Here is a 19,712-nt window from a genome sequence, read left to right as displayed (position 1 = left end):
CACATCTTCATGGACACCACGTTGTTGTCATTACAAAAGAAAGATAGATAGATAGATATAGATATATATAGATACATATAGATACATATAGATACATATAGATACATATAGATACATATAGATACATAGAGAGATATATAGATATATATAGATACATATAGATACATAGATATATATAGATATATATAGATATAGATATATATGGATAGATACAGATATATATATAGATACATAAATATATAGATATAGATATATATGGATATATATAGATGTATAGATATATTATCTATCTATCTGTATATCCTAATGCCTGTGACTGAGAAAGTACTTAGTAATCAGAGTCTCCAACAGTTTGGCCTGGGTTCCCAAATCTTATAATAAATTTATGTACGGGTATAGGTATCTGTGTGTGTGTATTTTTACGTTCACTTAACCGTACATCTGAGATATCTTTTTATGTCCGTACATGGAGATCTGTCCCATTCTTTTCAGAGGCTGCAGGGAGTTGCACTGTATGAATGTACCATAATTTATTTATCCAATTAAAACCAGAGAATCTTCAAACACAGCTAGTGCTTTGAGACAGAGTAGTTCCCTCTATGGCAGCTCTGTGGGATGCTAGCCCAGCCCACACACGTCTTGAGTTTCCTCGGGTACAGAAAGTTTTGACGGATTCAAGTCTACTGGATCCGTCTTTATTTCCGCCTCGTGTCAGGGTCTGGCTGTTCAGTCAAGAGTAACGGAGATTGCCAGTGGAGCCTGTGTCCAAGACAATTTAAAAGAGGCAAACCAGTTCAGGCAGGTGGCCTGTAGAATCACCTGCACGTAGAGGTTCGGGTCCCCAGTGGTTCATCTTTGGCCTTTCGATCTCACTCAAAGTAATTTCACCCGCTTCCTTCTCTTGTATGTCTGCCTTGGATTTAAACTGTAACTGCCTGTCTGTCTTTCCACGCATAGCTGTAGATACCCGGACTCACCATGTTCACGGGCACCTTGGCCAGAAACAAAGTACAAGGTAACTGACAAATGGCCCAGAAAAATGTTCCCCTCGAAGGCTGGTTCTTTCGGACTTTCTACCTAATGGCAGTGACATTGGTGATAATAAAATGCTAACAGCCGTCCACAGAAGCACATCTGTGTTCCTGATATCATGTTCACGGCCAGGGTCACACTCAGGGGAGATTTAGGAGTCACTATAGGGTCCCACACAGCTTCCCGTTCTTAGGGACTCCAGAACTTGCCCCTGGTCACCCAGGGGCGAAGTGACAAGACCAGGCTCCAATCCTAGACAGTCTGACCCCAGAACCTGCTGGCATATGCACCTGATGGGAGCAGGGGCCAGGGTGGAGGGCCACCTGAGATTTCTGGATGCATTCCTCCAGGGCAAGGCGCCTTCCTCCAGACCCGTCCCCCCCGAAGTCCTCGCGGTAGGATTCACTTTCTCCTCTAACGGGAAGAGAACTAGGGTCAGAAGAGAGATTCAGCCGCGGTTCCCGGCTGGCTGGTAAACGGCAAAGCCAACTCAAAGCGCAGGTGGCTCTCTGCGTGCTCTTCCACACGGGAACGGGCGGGATGAGCGATTCATGGTGTCAGTGCCAGATACGCCTCCGTGCCACTCCTGTGGGTCCCCAGGGACAGACTTTTTAAGGCCTGATGCTTCTACTTTTCAATTCTTGCGAATGCAAATGCTTCTCCCCCCGATTTGTAACCACATTCCTCTCAAATACATGGATTGACAGCCTGTCTAATTTCCTTGTGTCTCCTCGTTGTGAGCACAGGGTCTTATCCTCTGCGTGGAAAGGCTCTCATTTAAAATGCAGGCTGGAGAGGTTCATCCATATGCAAAGACGAAAGCAGAGCCCTTTACCATCAGGAACAAGGGACTGAGCCTCTTGGAGCCAGTAGACATTTCCGATGACCTGGTGGGGGTGGGGAGCTCTGAAGCTTCCCAGGGTTCTCTCCAGTGATGAAGTCTTGGGAATCTAACAAACATGAGGTCTGCATAGACAGTGAGCATCTTTTTTTTTTTTTTCCTCCTTCCCTTCACATCAACCTTTTGCATACGAAGTCATAAAATAGGATTTTTCCCCCAAGGGTGCGTTGAGAATTATTCATACCTTTGGAGTCGATTTCACATGGGTAAAAAGGCTCCTCCTTGTTCTTTTTCTTCATGTTACAATACTTCCAGAGTTGTCCCAAACAGGAAACACTCCTCCTTTCAGTCATTTCTGTTCTTTTATGTCCATTTGTTTTGTTTTTTTGTTGCTGGCTCATCATTAGACATGTACTTAGCATTGACAGCTGGGTGTTGTGCCCTCACACGGTCCCTGGTTCAAAAGTCTTCATGAAAGCAGATGAAACAATGTTTTAGGACGATTTTAAGAGATGTGCTTTGCAGAAAGGAGAGGAACTTGAAGCCCTTTTAATTCCTCTCTCCTCTCCTCCCCACCCTCACACAAAGAATTAATCTGCACCAAATCTGAGCAGCATATTTAGGATGGACTGCTTAAAATATGCTCACTGGTCTACTGGAAATGCACTTGGTAGGGGGTGGAGGGGCCTGTCAAAGACTTAGGCAAATGTCCCGAAGCCGGTATAAGCCTTGATTTGGGATAAAACCTGTTTCTCACCCAGGCTGCTCTAGCTCACCCAGAGTGAGTAGCAATTAGGACTTACTTGTTTTAGGATATGTAACAATTTTTTCTAAATGATGATAATAGCTGGGGGCCAGAAAATTTGAGAAGTATTTCATGTTCTGTCTCCTTTTTGGAGATTTATAAAGCTTATCAGCAATTGGATATTAAAGGTACTGATAAGTCCTGCTGTAATGATAGCTATTTCATTTGGTTGACTCAACATTAACTAAATATCTTTGCCTCCTGAACCCTCTTAGGATGGAGAATCTTTTTTCTGTCTCACGGAGCTCATGTTTTCTCTAACCTAGGTCCTGAAAGTAAAGGAAATCAGTCTCTGGGTGGAAGAATTGTATGTTTGGGTTTCAGTTCTGATAAACATACGGCTTCTGTCTGCATTTCCTCAGATTGTCCTGTGACTTTAAAAAATTACTTAAATTATCAAAGTGAATGTGGTGTGACCTTCAAACCTTTTTCAACAGATGAATGAAAATATCCATTTTGGAAAAGTTTATTTACGTAAACCTCACTTTTCTTACTCTGTGGTTAAGTATTTTGAATCACAGAGGGACCAGAAGCACTCCTCTTTCCCATAACTGCACCACTGCGTCTAAAAATCACGAGAGATGAGCCCCAAACGGAACCAGAGGTCCCTGATCTGGCAAGGGAAGGTCATGGGTGAGCAGAGAAGCGATAGTTATTGGACAGTCATTCGAGACACTCTATAATCAGGGTTTATTCTCTTTTCTGACCTTTTCCTTTCTCTCTGATGCGGGTGGGAGCAATCAATACGTGTTTCCAAAATTCCTGCCCATTCTCCACGGTGGTCCAGATTTCCTGTCTGTGGGAATCCCGCAGGCTGCTAGCAGTTCAGAATCTGCCCCAGCGTCGAGTGGACGTTTTATTCGTTTTTCGGCCGAAGTCCTTTCTGCTAATTTGCTAATTCATTCGCCTCCTCTGTGCCAGCCGCTGGCCGGCCGCGGATCGCTTCCAGCCTACTTTTGTGCGGCTGGACGTGAACTCTGTGGGCTGCTTTGAGTTGCTGTAAGTCCTTTGGAGGGAGGGACCTGACAGATTGTGCTACTCTAACAACACGCACCACAAGTGTCACGAGAGGATGCTTTGGAATCACCGGATCTATAATTTTCGCAAGAGATTCGAAACGAGCTTGGTTGTGATACATTTCTGTTGTCTCGGAGCATCGGCTTGTGCTCCTGGACCAAATTCGACACCTAATCACCATGCGTTTTTAGCACTCTTTTCATGTGCTACCTTCTGAGAGGGATTCTCCGAAGACAGATCTTAGCCCGGGTTCTCAAGGAGTACGCAGCCTGTCGAGAGATTCAGGCCATCTCTCTTAAAAAAAAAAAAAAAAAAAAAAGATAAAATAATGATACATGGTGGTATAAATGGAAAAGGCAGTGTTATTATGTACCGATCGCTGTCCTCAGCACCATAAAAGTATTAACTTTTCTACTCCTCAATCCTAGGAAGTACGTATCCTTATTATGTCTGTTTAGATGCGAGTAAGCTGAGACACAGAGAGGTGAAGACACTTGCCCAGGAGCACACAGCTAGTCAGTGGCAGAGATGGGGTTAATTGACTTTGAACACAAGATCACTGTTCCTGGAAGAAAGTGGCTTTAACTGAGTGTTTACTGTATGCCAGGTCTCGCACTACATTCTTGCGTGTCTTATTGGGTTTAATTTCCATAAAAGCTTTTAAGGCCAAGCAGTATCATATCCATTTTTGTCGGTAATAAATCGAAGCTCAGGAAAGTAGAGTAGCTGTCCCAGAGTTAGGGGAGCCTTCAAGGGGCCGATCCAAGGTTCAAATTCAGGTCTGCTTGATTCTAAATTTTGTTCAGCTACACATGTTGCCTCTGTTGGTCCAAACCTTTGTCTGGCCAAGTAGCTTTTAATAGAAATGCATTCACACACACAAGAGAGACACACACACGCCCCTAGCTAGTTACCCGTCCCAGCTACCAGCCACCCGGTATATTCCACCCGGTATATTCTGCCCAGTATATATCCTGTGGAGCGTAGCCACAAAGGGGCCAGTTGTCTCTTCTGTCACAACTCAGCTCCAACCTGGAGTGGCCAGGGGACCAGGAAGGGCCATCACCACCTTCATGGCAGCCACCTGGCCCTGGTTGCTGCTGGGAATGTGCTCCAGGGGCTTTCAAGGGGGAGGCTTCTCCTGTATCCTTGCTGCACGTAGGGTCGGGCCCCTTCACCGCCCACCAGAGCAGGGACCAAGAGCCACCGAAGTGTGAACCTGGTTGACCCTCGGTGAGGACTCCGCCCGGGGAACGCCCAGCGGACGTGTCTGTGGCCAGAAGGGCTGAGTCACTTCTGAGGTCATCTGCAGATCTCCTGCTCTGCTCCTCTCTAACTCACTGAGGACCTGGGCTCCCGTCTCAGTCAGTGAGGACTTGAGCCCTCTGGCTCCACTGTCAGAGGGGAGAGTGGTTCCCGGAGTCACAGTCTCAGAGGAATTAGGAGCATCTCCCGTGCCCCCCAAGCCTCATCATCAGTCGCCTCATGACGAAGGGAGTCATTTGGCTTCAGGGGACCTGGAGTTTGGCCCTGGTCCTGTTGCTTGCTTGTTAGGGGACAGTGGGCAGGCCCCTTAACCCTCTCGTGGCCTCACCGTCCCCAGGGTGGAGCGAGGGCATTAACAACCGGCCTCGTGAGGACTGCCAGGTGACTTCCCAGTGGTGGGAAGCGCCCGAGGCAGTGCCTGGCGCCTGCCTTTGCTGCCCTGAGCCTTTTCAGCAGCAGCCCCTCCCCATCCAGGGAGCATCCTCACCCATCCCTGTCCAGTTGGTCAGGATGGCCACTGTTCCGCGAGGCCAGTCGCGGGCACGGCCAGCAAAGCCCAGCATGTCAGTGCTTGTAGATGACACAGCACCACCAGGATGGGGACCCAACCCTGCCTCGGGGGCCCCGAGGCCTTCCTGTGTGTGGAGACTCCCTCTTGTAGCAGGCGCTGTGCATCTCCTGTCTCCTCTGCTAGAACGGAGAACACGCTTATTTTCGTGCCTGGTTGTCGCTTCTGCAGCGAAGCCCCCCGGGCCGGGTCACTCCTGTCCGGTTCCTGCCCTCACGATCCTATGCATTTCTCCCCCTCCGTGCTTCACCTGGATTTAACAGGCAGCGTGCGCCCTCGGGGAGGGCACAGACCGCGGATTTGTCCCTTCCCGCCGCTTGCCCTCCTCCCCTCCCCCTCTGCCCCATCGTATCCCTTTTGCCTCCCGCAGCCTTTGCCCACAGACGTCCCGTTGCACGTTTCTGGATGGGAGGAAGGAAGAAGGAATCACGCGCGCCCCCGCGGGACCTGGCAGGCCCTGTGTGCCTCCCCCAGTCTGTGGGGACAGGCGGCTTTGCCCGGCAGGGCGCTGGTATCCTGGTGACCAGCTCCTGCAAGCTGCCACCCCATCCTGGGGAAGGGAGGGATGCTTCCCTGAGAGCATGTTCGGAGCTTCACTGCAGTGTGGAAGTGAGCACGGGAAGTCTGATGCCAGGTGGGGAGGCGCTGGTGGTGACCTAGGTGGTGGGCTGACACTTCCCGGTCAAGGCTGTGCTCCCTTATCGAGCAGGAAGCTGGCAGCCTGGGTTTTAATCAATTGATGGCATCGCTTGGCCTCCAGCAGCCAGATGAGATTTTGTAAGAGACCAGCTTGCCGATTTTCCAGTCTCTCCTGCCTCATCGAGATCTCAGGTTGGTGGCAGAAGGCAGCTGTGAGGCTCCTCCCGGATGCCGGAGAGGGGCCAGAGCTTGGCATGCCACACTTCCCCTGCAGAAGGATACAAGCCCCCAGAGAGAGGGGGAAAAAGAGAAGAAGGAAAGTGCCAAGAATGTTCTGAGGGAAATGAAACTGTCATATGACTGTGGTCTCCCCGCATCGGGAGGAGGGGCTGCAGGCAACCAGGACGGGTCCAGCTCAGACCTGAAGTGAGTCAAGTCTCTTTAATAAGAAGCTTGTCCTTTGGTCCGGGCCTCGGCGCTTAGAAACACTTCCCACATCTCCCTTTCTTCTCCTGGCCCTGCACAGACCTGATCCCATGACCCAGTACTTTCTGCTTTCATTGCCCATCCTGTGTCTTCAGTCTTGCCCGCCTCCACACTGACCTTCAGTCTTGTGCCCAAGCAGTTTTCCCAAAGTCTTAGCAGGTCGCCCCCTGTTCCCGTTGTAGCACCTTCCTGTAACTGTTCCTCCTCCTGTCCAGGTGGGTGTTTCTCAAGGTGCACCCATTCTGATGTTCACCATGCTGGGGCCGGGGCTGACGTTGGATCTGGGATGCAGAAGATACTCGTGTTTATGAACAAATGGATGGATGAGTGGAGGCATGGATGGGTGGGTGGGTCAGTGGATGAATGGGTGAGTTGGTGGATGAATGGGGGGGTGGGTGGGTGGATGGGTGGATGGACACCTGTCTGCATGCATGCATGGGATGGTCAGGGACAGGAAGAGGTAGAAAGATCTGGAGGTGTGTGTGTGAGATGGGGCAGTCTTCATGGTGGTTATTGGGACCATACACAGTGGACAAGAGCCAGGTTCTCCCTGTCTGTGGAGCCATGCCCAGGATCCCTGAAAGTGTGCTCTCTTTTCTATGCTTGACTTGGAAGTTCTTACCTGGCTTGCCCCACAACTCTAAAAAGGATCAAGTCGGAGACTTAAGGAACCAGACTGGAAATGACATCATTTACCTTACTCACATGCTATTGGCCAAAACTGAGTCGCATGACCCTCTTTTAAGGGGCAAAGCATGCTGGGAAATGTAGTCTGTTTTCCCAGGAAGAGAGGGGAACCAGGGTTTGGTGAACACCCAATAGCCTCTGCTAAACCTGCCTTCTAGGTCCACTCTTGGGTGAAACACACGCTTTGGTTCACGATACACTGATGTCACCCCTCCAAGCCAGTCCTGTTCGATTCCAGCTCTGACCGTGGCCCCTGAGGTTCCATCCGATATAGAGCTCCAAGCCCTCACCCCACCCTGATCCTCATACACTCTTCCCAAGGAGAAACCTGATGGGACTTCTGAGTACCAGGTACAAAACAGAGCACATCACCTGGCTTTGGGTACTTTTTCTCCTGTATAAACAGTGTCCACACTCTTGATCCATGGCCTGAAGGAGGAACCTTCTCCTCTTTCCTTTCTCCTTCCTCCTCTGCTTGTCCCATTCTGGGTCATACCAGTTTGCCCTTGGAGTTGGCTTTTTTTTTTTTTTTAATCCGAACCAATTAAAAATATATTTTGTAAAAGAGTGTGAAGAAAAATGTCTTTCACCTCAGCTGAGAATTCCGCCTGCCCAGCTTTACCTGGAAAAGAATTGAAACCGACAACATGTTACTAATTGGGGAATTGGAGCAGTCCCTTCTGTGCGGCATGGGTCTTCAACGTACTGGCTCTGGTGTGTGAATAGTCACAAGTTTACCGTATCTGAAATCAAGGTTCTGAGAGGTAGCGTCTCGGACAGACCAAGCAATGCAGTCAAGGTGTATTTGGGGACAGGCTACGGATTCTATTAATATTATGCCCTAGAGCTTGACCCAAAGGGGAGGCTTAGTGCCAGCTTCTGTGGTGTCCTCTGATTTTAGACACGCCAGTGTCCTTTCTCACCAGCAGCTGGCCTCCTAATCCCTTTGCCCATCCCAAACCTGTGGAAAGTAGTGTAGGACTGTGAAAAAGTGGTTCAGATCCCGGCCCCATCTCTGTTGTCTGAGCCTGGCGTTAATTTCTCCCACCATCGATTTTCTCATGTCTCCAGTTGAGTCGACAATGCTAACAAATGAAAGAATTCAATCCTTGATAGGAAGTACCAGCACCGACATTAGCATGGAGTAGCCTTTCTCCTTCTTTCTTTTCCTGTGAAGGAAATACCAAATCCTGCCTGGGGTACAGGGTAGAAGGCGTTTCCAAACACCCAGTGCTGTGGTCTGCACAACCGGCTTGCTTCTCTCTCAGATTCAGGTGAGCTGGCTCGGCTCTAGGGAGAGAGACTGAGGATTCCCTCTGTCAGCAGGGAGTTGATCCCTTGCAAGTTTAGCTATTAAAGCCTGTGATGATGGCACCTTCCCGGCAAATTCCATTCAAGTGCGGAGCCACGGAAAGGAACCGTCGTGCCAAGGCAGGTCTTAGAACGGATGCCTGTTCAGACACTGGAAAGGAACCATTCACTAGTTCCTGCAACATATCCAGCAAAAACGGTTATGGTTCTTGATTTTATGGAGCCCTTACCGGGATGGAAGACTGGCGTGTTGGGACAGAATACAGGTGTGTTGCAATGGTGGGACAGAACCCTCTGTGCACTGGTATATCCTGGGATGGAACGCAGGTGCACTGGGACGGTGCATCAGAGGGGACACAGGGAAGTGACACTGGCACATGGGGGTGGTACAGAGACGCGCGAGCAGGAGCCACCGGGATGGTGCATCCTGGAATGGGGCACTGGGATGAAGTGCAGCCACGCTTAGAAATATACACAGGGTGACGCGTGTGTATGATACGCACATAGGGCACACGGGTATGCTAGGACAGGGCACGGGTGGGACACAGTTAAGGCGAGATCGTATGCCCCGATATTTTGCCCATGAAGACACCCCACCATTGCCATGCCGAGGACCTACCACACTGTTCGTCCCTGTGGCTGATGATGTGTGTTTTCCTCTTCTCTGCTGGGACCCCACAGCTGTCCACGGTGCAGAGCCCGGAAACAAGCAGCCCAGTCTCAAGTGCTGGCCCCGCCACTCTTGGCCGTGTGACCTTGGGCAGGTTCGTAAGCCCCCCGAGGCTCGGGCTCATTCTTTCATCTGTAGAAAAGAGAAATGAAAATCTTCTTTGTGGGCTTGTAAAGCACAGGTGATGCAGGAGCGCCCACGGTCCATCCCCGCTCAGGGTTACCTGTGACGGTTACTGGCTGTTTCTTGCAAGCTGGCGTGCAGGGGAGTGGGGATGAGGGCTCGGGAGTCTTAAGGGACAAAGTTTGAGGTTTAACTTTCCCACGCGGTAACTCTGAGGCCCTGGCAAGCTGTGTTCTAAGCCTTAGTGTCCTTATCTACCAAAGAGGGTTAATGATGTCTACTTCTGTGTGCTTGCTTCTTTTTCGAATAAGTCATTTCTCTCCATCGAATGCCAGGCAGGTGGTAAAAACTCCCACAACAAACGAGGCGTAAATCAGTACTTCCAGGTGAAGGGACAGTCCGGGGAGACTAAGACGATAAATCCAGTCATACCGTGAAGGAAGCAAACGCACATAAGGTGGTTGGCCACGCTTGGCACATGGTAGGAACGCGGTGAATGTTTGGTTCCCTCCTTGGAGCAACAAAAGGTTTTCAGGGTAGTTTTCTTAGGCTGGAAGGGAATATGGGGCAAATGACGTTTTCTACCAAGAGAGCTGGGCTACCGGAAGCTGGGCTCTTCTGTGCTGTGCAAACCTGATCAGGCTGGTCCTGACCTGCTCAGTGACGGAACGTCCACCCGGAGGTCTGTGTCCAGCAAATCATGTCTGCGGGGAGGGGAGCCAGACTTTGATCTCAGTCTCTCCCTGAGCCCATGCTCCTGGGTCCTAGGGCTCTTAAAGGGACATCTTTCAGCTGCCACATACCACAGAGCCCTCGTGGTCATTAAAATGATCCTTTGGCACCTTTTCTTCAAGAAGAGGAGTGTGGCTGACAGCTCTGACCAATGCCAAGTTCAAATTACAGTAATTACAGCTGTTCCGTCCGTGGGTCCTTTCAACCATTGCTGGTATCCTTGTTCCCCGAAGCCCTGAAACGCTCTGGGGACTTCTCCTTGTCACAAATGCTTGATGTCCTTGAGGCGGGGATCATCACCTATGACAGGTGTGGGTTGCACTTGACCTTTTGCAGCCAGAAGCCCAGAAAAGGCCTTCAAGGTGGCTATGGACATCGATCTCAGTAACACGAAACCCTTATGGCGGATCTCTTCAAGCTGGCGCACGCGAGCACTTATAGGAAATCACATGGAAAAAAAATGCAGTGATGGAGATGCCGAGCCACGAGGATGACAGGCTTCGTTGCCTAAGGTGAGATAGGAAATCAGTGACAGGAGCCCTCTGCCATGTGACTCCACATCCACTCCCTCACTGTCATCTTGTCATCCTTATGACCGTGGCATGCGTTCTCTCACCGAACACCTTGACTCTCCAAATCCTCCAGTCTTAGCCTCACAACTATCCTGGGAGAGGATCCCCTTGGCCTTCTGACTCTGAAGACGAAGAAACTGAGGGCCAGGGAGAACGAGCACATTTTCCAGGAACACCGAGTAAGAGAGGAGTACGACTGGGATTCAAATCTATGTCCCTGCCCTTAAGCACGATTCTGTACTGTCTCCAGTGCCCTCGCGCCCTTTATTTGGTGTCTTTTTATTATGGAAAATCTCAAACCCGCACAAAGTAAATGGAGTAGTGTGTCAGTTTCCTAGAGCTATGTAACAGATGTCCACAAATTTAGCAACTCAACACAACTCCCATTTATTAACCAAGAGTTTTCATGGGTCAGGAGTCTGGGCATGACTTGCCTGGGTCCCCTGTGCAGGGTCTCCTAAATCTACAGTCAAAGGGCTCTCATCAGAAGTTGGAGATGCTTTTCTAAGCTCAGGGGGTTGTCGGCAGAATTCCTTTCTTTTCCAGCTGTAGAACTCACGGAGGCTTGTTTTGTCCAGATCCTCCTGCTTTGAGTCTCTGGCTTCAGGGAAGGCCTAAGTGCTCTTCTGAGAGTTCACCTGGTTAGGTCTGGCCCACCTACTATAATCTCTCTCTTAATGAACTCAAAGTCAAACTGGTTAGGGACTTTAATTACATCTGTAAAATCCCTTTGCCACAGAGTATAACATAATCATAGGAATGACACTTGTCACATTCCTAGGCCCACTCCCCCCACTCAAGGGGAGGGGATTCTACAAAGGTGTGGGTCACTGGGAGTCATCTTAGAATTCTGTCTTCAAGAATGACCCATGTGTTCTCACCATGTAGCTTTAATAATGCTTAACACTCTGCCATACTTTTTAAAAAAATTTTTTAAACATATATTTATTTTTGAGAGAGTGCCTGTGGGGAAGGGGCAGAGAGAGAGAGGGAGACACAGAATCCAAAGCAAGTTCCAGGCTCTGAGCTGTCAGCACACAGCCTGACGTGGGGCTTGAACTCAAGAGCCATGAGATCATGACCTGAGCCGAAGTCGGACGCTTTACCGACTGAGCCACCCAGGCGCCCCGTCATGCTCCTAATAATCCCCCCCCACCCTTCATTATTATTTACTTTTATAGTATTTTAGGTAAAACTCACACTGAAAGGCACACATCTCAGCTGTGCAGCTTTGATGAATGGACGCATCCCATGTAACGCACATCCTTATGACAGCTGAGAATATCTTCATCCCTTAGAAAGTTCCTCCTAGTCAGACACACTTACGTGTGACTTTTAATTTTAAAGAAGCTAATATTTGCACTAAGTCATATCACAGCCACCAGAGTGCAGGCAATCCATCCCTGTTAGCTTCTTTCCTGTTCTCGTAACTGAAAGTCTCAGTTCTTGATGAGATTCCACGAAGGCGAAGAGAAGGGACCCAGCTGAGCTGCCCATGGCCATGGAAAAGAGACTTCTAGAAATGCTTTGGTCGGGGTGCCCGGGGAAGCCATCTGCGCGTGCTGCCGTCATCGGCCGCGTTACCAGCGCAGTGTCTAGAAAGCATGGCTTGGGGCTCTGATCCTCGTTGGGTGGTCCACACGTTTCTAATTGCCAGGGCGCGTAATTGACCACGGTCGGTCATGCCCGTTGGCTTTCAGACCTCCCCCCGTATGGCCACATGCTCTGAGGTGAAGGGTACTCTTGACCTGGACTGCCTGATCGTGAGGGGGCCCTTCTTGCTCCCAAAAGGCAGGTCTGGGGCACAGCTGCGCTCAGGGCTTTCCTCCCTCCCCAGCAAAACACGCTAGGTGGCAGGAGGCAACGTGGTGGAGAAAGCTCCAATTGTTCCCCTCCCATCTGCAGAAGGGAAAGGGGATGTGGAATCGGACAGACAGACTACAACGTGCAACACTAATGCAACGTTGCCCTTTGGGCCGGGGTATTTTAACATCAGAGTCTCATTCTCCTTGCTCCCCATCTCAGCTCCGTTGAGTTTTTGTGGGGATCGAATGGAAACACAATGGCACCTGTCAGCACCCAAGAAGCCCAGTCCCTTCTCCTTGGCTGTGGGTTTAGCAAGAACCTTTTCTCATTTGTCTGTCCCGCCAACCAGCAACTCTCTCGACCATCTCTTACCAACTAATATGCATGAAGGATGGAGATATGAGGGAAATATACGGACCCGTCAAACGTAATCTGTGCCTTTGGCAGGGGAAATAGGCACTTTTTTATAAACACCAATAGTATAAACCAGGCAGGGGTAATTTCCCCCAAAGAAGTAAATAACAACATGCATTAAGGTTTCCAGTGGGGCTCTTTTCTCCTGCACCATCTGGAAAGATCCGGATGAGGGAGGGGCTGCCGATCTCTAGTTTAAAGACGACAAATAATTCTGGCCCCGTTTCATACCTGCTTTTATTTCCTCCTCGCTCCTGCCTCTCTCCTTCAGGGAGATACTCTATTCCACTTCATTCCCCTGTTCCCTTTTTCTTGCTCATTCTCCCTCTCCTCACAGACGCAGGAATGCCCAGCTTTCTCAAGTACACTTCCTAGCTGATTCCTCCCTGCCCGATGCTTTATAAACCGTAACCCCCAGTCCCCTGGGTTTGCAGATGTCATGAGAAGGACCCCCTGAAGAGCAACGGTGGTGATTTCTCATTTAATTTTTTTCAAAGATTTGATTTTTTTTTTTTCATTTAAAACTCAAACATGCCATTAAAAGCCTCACCCGGATCAGCTGTATCTTTAAGTGTAAAATCCATTTTAGCCGCCAGAGCTGCGATACGGTTAAGTACTTATTTTTATTGTCTGTCTGGGCATGGTTTTTAACTGCAGGTAGAGAATTGATCAGTAATGTCATAAAGACACCTCACCCTGTGCCCTTTCCCCAAGCCCGAGCTCAGGGGAGTGGCTGAGGTCTGTGTGCCCTGAACCGTCCAGGGTGTGCAAGGCTGTGGATGCCTGTTCTCTCTCCTTTTGTCAGGCATTGTCTGGCATAGGCTGAGAGCTCTTTTTTACAGTCTCCCCGACTCTTTGCCAAGGGAACCCATCCATCTGGTCTATACACTAGCGTGAGATCCAATGAGAGGATGGGAATTTGTCCTTCCTGTTAGGGGAGGCTTCTGGTGGCTCTGTCTGTCCTGCATTTACCGTGCCTGGGGTGGGGGGTGAGGAGAGAGGAGTGACATTCCAGAACGGCAGTTGTCCTGTTGGATGTCCTTAGTGCCCCCCCCCTTGGATTTGGCACCCCGGGACTCTTCCTGAATAGATGGGAACCAAGGAAAGCATACCTGCCTTTATCAGTGCATGCGAGCATACTGGGCAAAGAAACAAAAAGGGTTCAGTTGCTGCCCAGAGGAGAATGTGTATGAATCCCTGTGTGCTCTTGGTCTAGGCTAGACCAGGGCTTGAAGCACTGCACACGTCCAGAAATCAATGGCAGAGTATACCATCGAGCACTTTGGGGTGGGGTTGGGGGAACAGGAGCTGTGTCCCAGGAAAATGGGCTGTTGGTGTGGTGCTAAAGCACTTAGATGCCCTTGTCACTCTCCCAGACCTTATGGAAAACTGGGGTCCTCATTTATGCATTTATATCCTCTTCTGTGCTTATTGGGAACCCACAGCTTGCTCAAAACTGCATGAGCCAATGCTCAGAGCCTCAAAGACCTGTAAAGAGCCTCTGGGTAGTTCTTCTCTGAGAACCGCCTGGGGTAGGTGCCAGGGAACTCCTATTCACCCTTCAAAGCCCAGCTCTAATGTCACCTCTTCAGTGAAACATAGCTGTTTCTCCATAAGCATGTTTTAGCCTCTGGGCGTTTGCACTTTCTGTCCCCTCTGCCTGGAAGGTGCCACCTCTGTTCCCTCCATTGCTCCCTCCAGCTCTCTGCTCACAAAGTTACTTTATCAGAAAGCTTTCCTCGGCACTGCAGAAAAAAGCATCCCCAACTCTATAGCCCATTACTCGGCTTTGTTTTTTTCCCCGTTCTCTTCTTCCAACTCGCAGTGTGTATATATTTCTGCACTTAATGTCTGTCCTTCTCCTCCGGAATGCAAGCTCGGTAAGGACAGGAATGATGTTTTGTCCATGCTGGTCCTGGGAACATGCCTGTTCATCGCTGATTGGCTGGATTGACGCCCCTCTAACACTGGCATCCTTCCCGTGGCAGGTTGTTGTTGTTCTTTTTAAGTAGCTTTACTGAGGTATAATTTATATACATACTGTGAAATTCACCTGTTTAGGGAGTAAAATTTAATAGGTTTTAGTACATCTATAAAGCTGTGCCACCATCACTCTGATTTTCAGAACATTTTCATCACCCCAAAAGGAAGCCCCCCTACCGCTTAGCAGTCAACCCCCATTCCTTCCCTCCCTCCGAGCCCCCAGTAACCACTTATCTGGCTCTATAGATTTGCCTTTTGTGGACATTTCATGTAAATGGATTCATAAATTACATGCATTTTGTGACTGGCTTCTTTACTTAGCATGTAGTGTTTGTGAGCCTCATCCATTATGTGGCCTGTTTCAGTATCTTGTTCCTTTTTATTGCCAAGTAATACGCCATCGTACGGCTGGAGCATATTTCATTTGTTTCTTCACCAGTCGGTACGTACTTGGGTTATTTCCACTTCTTGGACTAATATGAATGCTACTTCTGTGAATGTTTGCGTGGACACGCGTTTTCATTTCTCTTGGGTAGATTTCTGGGAGCAGAATTGCTGGGGGTCTGATGGCAGTTGGTTGCTTTTCCATGTACTCTAAGTTCTTCCAACTTGAGGGCTGGCTGTGGGAGCTTTCCTGTAAGACTTAATGTGGACACTTACATAGAGTGGCTCCTTATAAACGATGTTAGAGCAAAGGACAGAAGACCTGCTGAGTTAGGGGAGAAGTGAGGGAGGGGGCTGTGGGCTCTTTCCCTACTAGGAAGCACATCTTATCTCCTGCAAGGATGTGCTTCACGAGGACACCCCCCCCAAAGTTGTTTATGGTGTTCCTTGTGTCATCTTTTTACAAGTGTTTTCCTCTCGTAATAAACATGAATTGCACCTATTATGGAAAACCTGATAATACACAACAATAAAGGAGGAAATGGACCACCTGTCATGCTCCATTCCTGACGTGGCCACTTGCCAGACATCCTAGGAGAAGCAGAGGGTATCTCTGAGTCTCAGGTTTTTATGTGTGCAAAGTAAGGGGAATAACAAACGCCCTGGTGCCCCCAGAAATAAGGCATGATGACCTGGGTAATAGCGTCTGAAAATCTTTGTTTATTCAATCTCAGCATTCTTAACCCTCTGCTTTTAACCCAGAGCATGCGGAAAATTTGCAGTTGAGAATTCTGCCAAGCATCTTGTGATTTCCCTGGATCTTTTAGGATCGGTGAGATAAGAGGGAAAGAAGAAGAAAAAAAAAATTCAGATTCGTAGGCATAGAAGCTCAGTTGTAAAACATAGAAAGATACTCCTTCTGTCTCACCACCCTACCCTTGCTGTGTCCTTCTCCCTCGGCAGAATGACAGTGATCAGGAAGCAGGCCAGTAGGGAAGTCCAATGAGCATGGACCTGTAAAATGACACTTACCTAGGAATTTGTTCAACAAACATCTGCAAGAGTTACCAGGATAATTTGGTTGGGGATGGTGTGACATTAGTGAACATGACCCTGATGGTAGCTTCCACTTACCACCTGCTATCTTCCAAGCGTTAAGTAACACATTTTACCCATCCATCCACCTTCCCTTCTCTATTCTTCGTGGCCACCACAGGAGGTAGATACCATTATCTCCATAATGTGTCTTGTCCAGCTGGTAACAGACCTGAAAGAAACCTTGGTGTTTGTGATTCCAGTATTCTGTCCTTTCGCAGTAAATCAAATAATCAGAGTGCCTCCCGCTGCGTTGGGTTCTCAGAATACAAAGATGAATGAGAAACAGTGGTACATAGTGGTAGAGAGCACAAGTTCGGGAGTCACATAGCTCTGTGTCATCTATCCATCCATTTCGAGCACCATATTGGACAGTGGGATCGCGGATCCCCTTCCTATAATACGTTGAGTCATTTAATCTCCATTTTCTTAGTAGAAAACGGAGAGAATAATAAAACCTACACCACTGGGTTGTCGTGAGAATTAATTAAATTGGGCTTGACACAGCACCTGGCAAGAGCAAATTAACAAATGTTGGCTGTTGTCATCGGTGATGGTATTTGCCTAGTGTAGGAAGACAAGACCCTGCTTTCTGGAAGGGAACTCACTGTGGGACTGGATGTCACCCCTATGGTCCTGTGCTTCCCTAACACTTTCTCTAGCCCCTGTGAGGTGAGACACCCTTGTGGCCATGCCCCCCGCTGGGGCCCTGCACCATGCCTTGCCCTGCACCCACTGACCAGCTCTGCCAGGAAAAGGCGGATGGGCGTCCCTGTTGGCAAGGATCCAACCGGGCCGACTGTTGGGGTTCAGAGGACAAAGGAAAGGGACATTTGAAGGAAGTTCCTACTTCCTCAGAACCAGTGTTCCTATCTCCCTCGCTCACATGATCTATTGGGACATCCTTCACGTTCCAGCAGTAAGCACGTCCCGGAAAAATGCCAGTGGTGGTCGGTCGTGTGATGAAATGTCTTTCTTTACAAATACACTGGCAGGGGTGGGGGATGGGGAAGAGAAGAAGCTGACTCTGCATTTCTGAGTAAGGTTGAGATGGCATATTTATGTTATTAACTCTTTGAATCTCAGCTAACGGGTGTCTGTATAATGGGAATAACACGGGTACGTATTATGGGGGGGACTTGTGAGCTTGAATGAAGCCCCGTGTGTAAAAGTGCCTGCCTTCTGCCGTGACCATTTTTTCATGCCGTAACGTATTTTATCTTCATATTGTTCAGGAGAGTAGACAATTTGATTCTCCCCCTTTATGGGGGAGGAAATTGAAGCTAAGAGAGGTAATTGGACTCACCTAAGGCCACACAGCTAATAGATGGGAGAAGCCGTCTTCAGGCCCTGATCTGTCTAAATCCCGAGCCACATGCTGCGTTCTGCGTGCCCTGTTCTTAGCTGGTCTCCATTTCTTGAGCCTCCGGGTCAGCGCACTTTTTCCGCCAAGGTACGGTTGTTAAACGTTTTCAGCTTTGCGGCCCACACGTTCCCTGCGACCACAGAGAAGCTTGTGACGCGAAAACAGCCATAGACAATAGGCCATCGGGCAAGCATGGCTATGTTCCCATAAAACTTTATTGACAAAAACAAGTGGCGGGCCGGCGTGGGCCTGCGGGGCTGTAGCTTCCTGACTTCTGCTTTAGAGCAATGCCTGGCTGCCTGGGAAACACCATGAATGGGGTTAAGGAATAAATGCCTGCTAGCATGAGGGCAGCCTGGAGCTTCTCCCAAACATCTGCTTGTCCCTACGGCGGCATGCTTTCATAGCTGGAAGATGGCTATGAAAAAGGCGGTTCGAGCCTGCCATCGATTGAAGGCAATCAGAGAAAACAGGAGGATTAAGTACAAGAGATCTCCATTAGAAGGGTTTCCTCCTTGTAGCCTTACTGACCCAGGACAAGAATAGCCCGCGTGATTTATAACGCTCCCTGGAGCACTCACTTCTCTGGTTTCTTTTCTGCCCCCTGGATTATCCTGTCCTCAGCCACCCCCTTCCCCTTCCCCCAAAGCGTTGGGACCTCCCCAGGCACGGGGGCCTCCCAGCATACGCTGCCCTGTCCCCGGTGCCAACGCCCCTGGCCTGCCCGGGGCGAGCCGGAGCTGGGCAAATTGAGGATACGTGTGCCTTGAGGCCGGAGCGCTCTGGGGCCGCTCCAGCCCTGTTTCTGGGACAGCAGGTGCAACTGCTCACTGCCACCAAAATACATTCTCGAGGTGAGGGCAGACAGACCAAACAAGAGCAAGGCTCTGCCCTCCCTCCCAGGACTTGGCTTCCTCCAGAGGACACATTTGCTGTGAGGACACCCCGAGTGCTAATCCTCTAACCCAGGAGATGCAACCGTGGTCAGCACTTTTCGCCAAGGGCTGGACTCGGGCAGGGGCATCCCCCCGGCGCTGGCAGGCTGGCCCAGGGCAGCGGTAAATCACGCGGGAGAAGGCACTCCTTGGACGCCACGCTGCTGGGGACTCCGTGCGTGCCATAAATCAGGAGCTCACTCCGTCTCACCTGTCCCATCCATGTGACAGTGCGCGGGGGCCCCCTGGAAGCCCGGGGAGGGGACGATGGCGGCGGATGGATTCAGCCAGGCCGGGCATCAGCGGGGGCTGTCTCTTTGTCAACTTATTACCTGAGATTTATGCGTGATGAAGCCAGGTCTGCTCGGTGACACATTCTAATTTAATTAAATTTCTGTTGGATTGATGTCTGATCAATCAATAATGTTAATGTTTTTGCAATTTGGAGATTAAAGTATGGTCAAGCCTTGGCAGAACCCCCCCCCCCCCCCCCCAGCATCATCTTCTTGCTTTGGAATATTCTTTTGGAAGAGGTTTGCCTTCTTTGCTCCCCTCTCTGCCTTCCTCCCTTTCCTATTTAAACATATTATTACGTGCCTAGAACGCGGACCCTTAATAAGATGGAAACACGGCTTTGGGGCATGGTTTCCGAGCCCGAGGCTGCAGCAGAACCCCCTGGAAAAGTTGTCAGGATCCAGCTCCATGGGCCTCAGCCCAGAGTTTCTGACCTGGTGGGTGTGGGGTGGGGGCCCAAGTCTGCATGTTAACGAGGCCCAGACGATGCTCCTGGTGGTGGTCCAGGGACCCCGTTCTGGAAACAACTGGCCTACAGGTAAAGAGTTCAAACTCCGGAATCCTCTGCGTGCCGATGTCCTTTACTAAGCTGTGTGGCTTCGGGCAACTTCCTTGATGGAGCCACGCCTCCGCTTTGACTTGATTTTTCCATAAAATGGGAATAGTAACAGAGCCTAATTCAGAGG

The sequence above is a fragment of the Neofelis nebulosa genome, chromosome 17 (genome assembly GCF_028018385.1).
Source record: "Neofelis nebulosa isolate mNeoNeb1 chromosome 17, mNeoNeb1.pri, whole genome shotgun sequence".
NCBI lineage: Eukaryota > Metazoa > Chordata > Mammalia > Carnivora > Felidae > Neofelis > Neofelis nebulosa.
The sequence above is the reverse complement of the archived record's forward strand: the minus strand, read 5'-3'. Positions refer to the sequence as shown.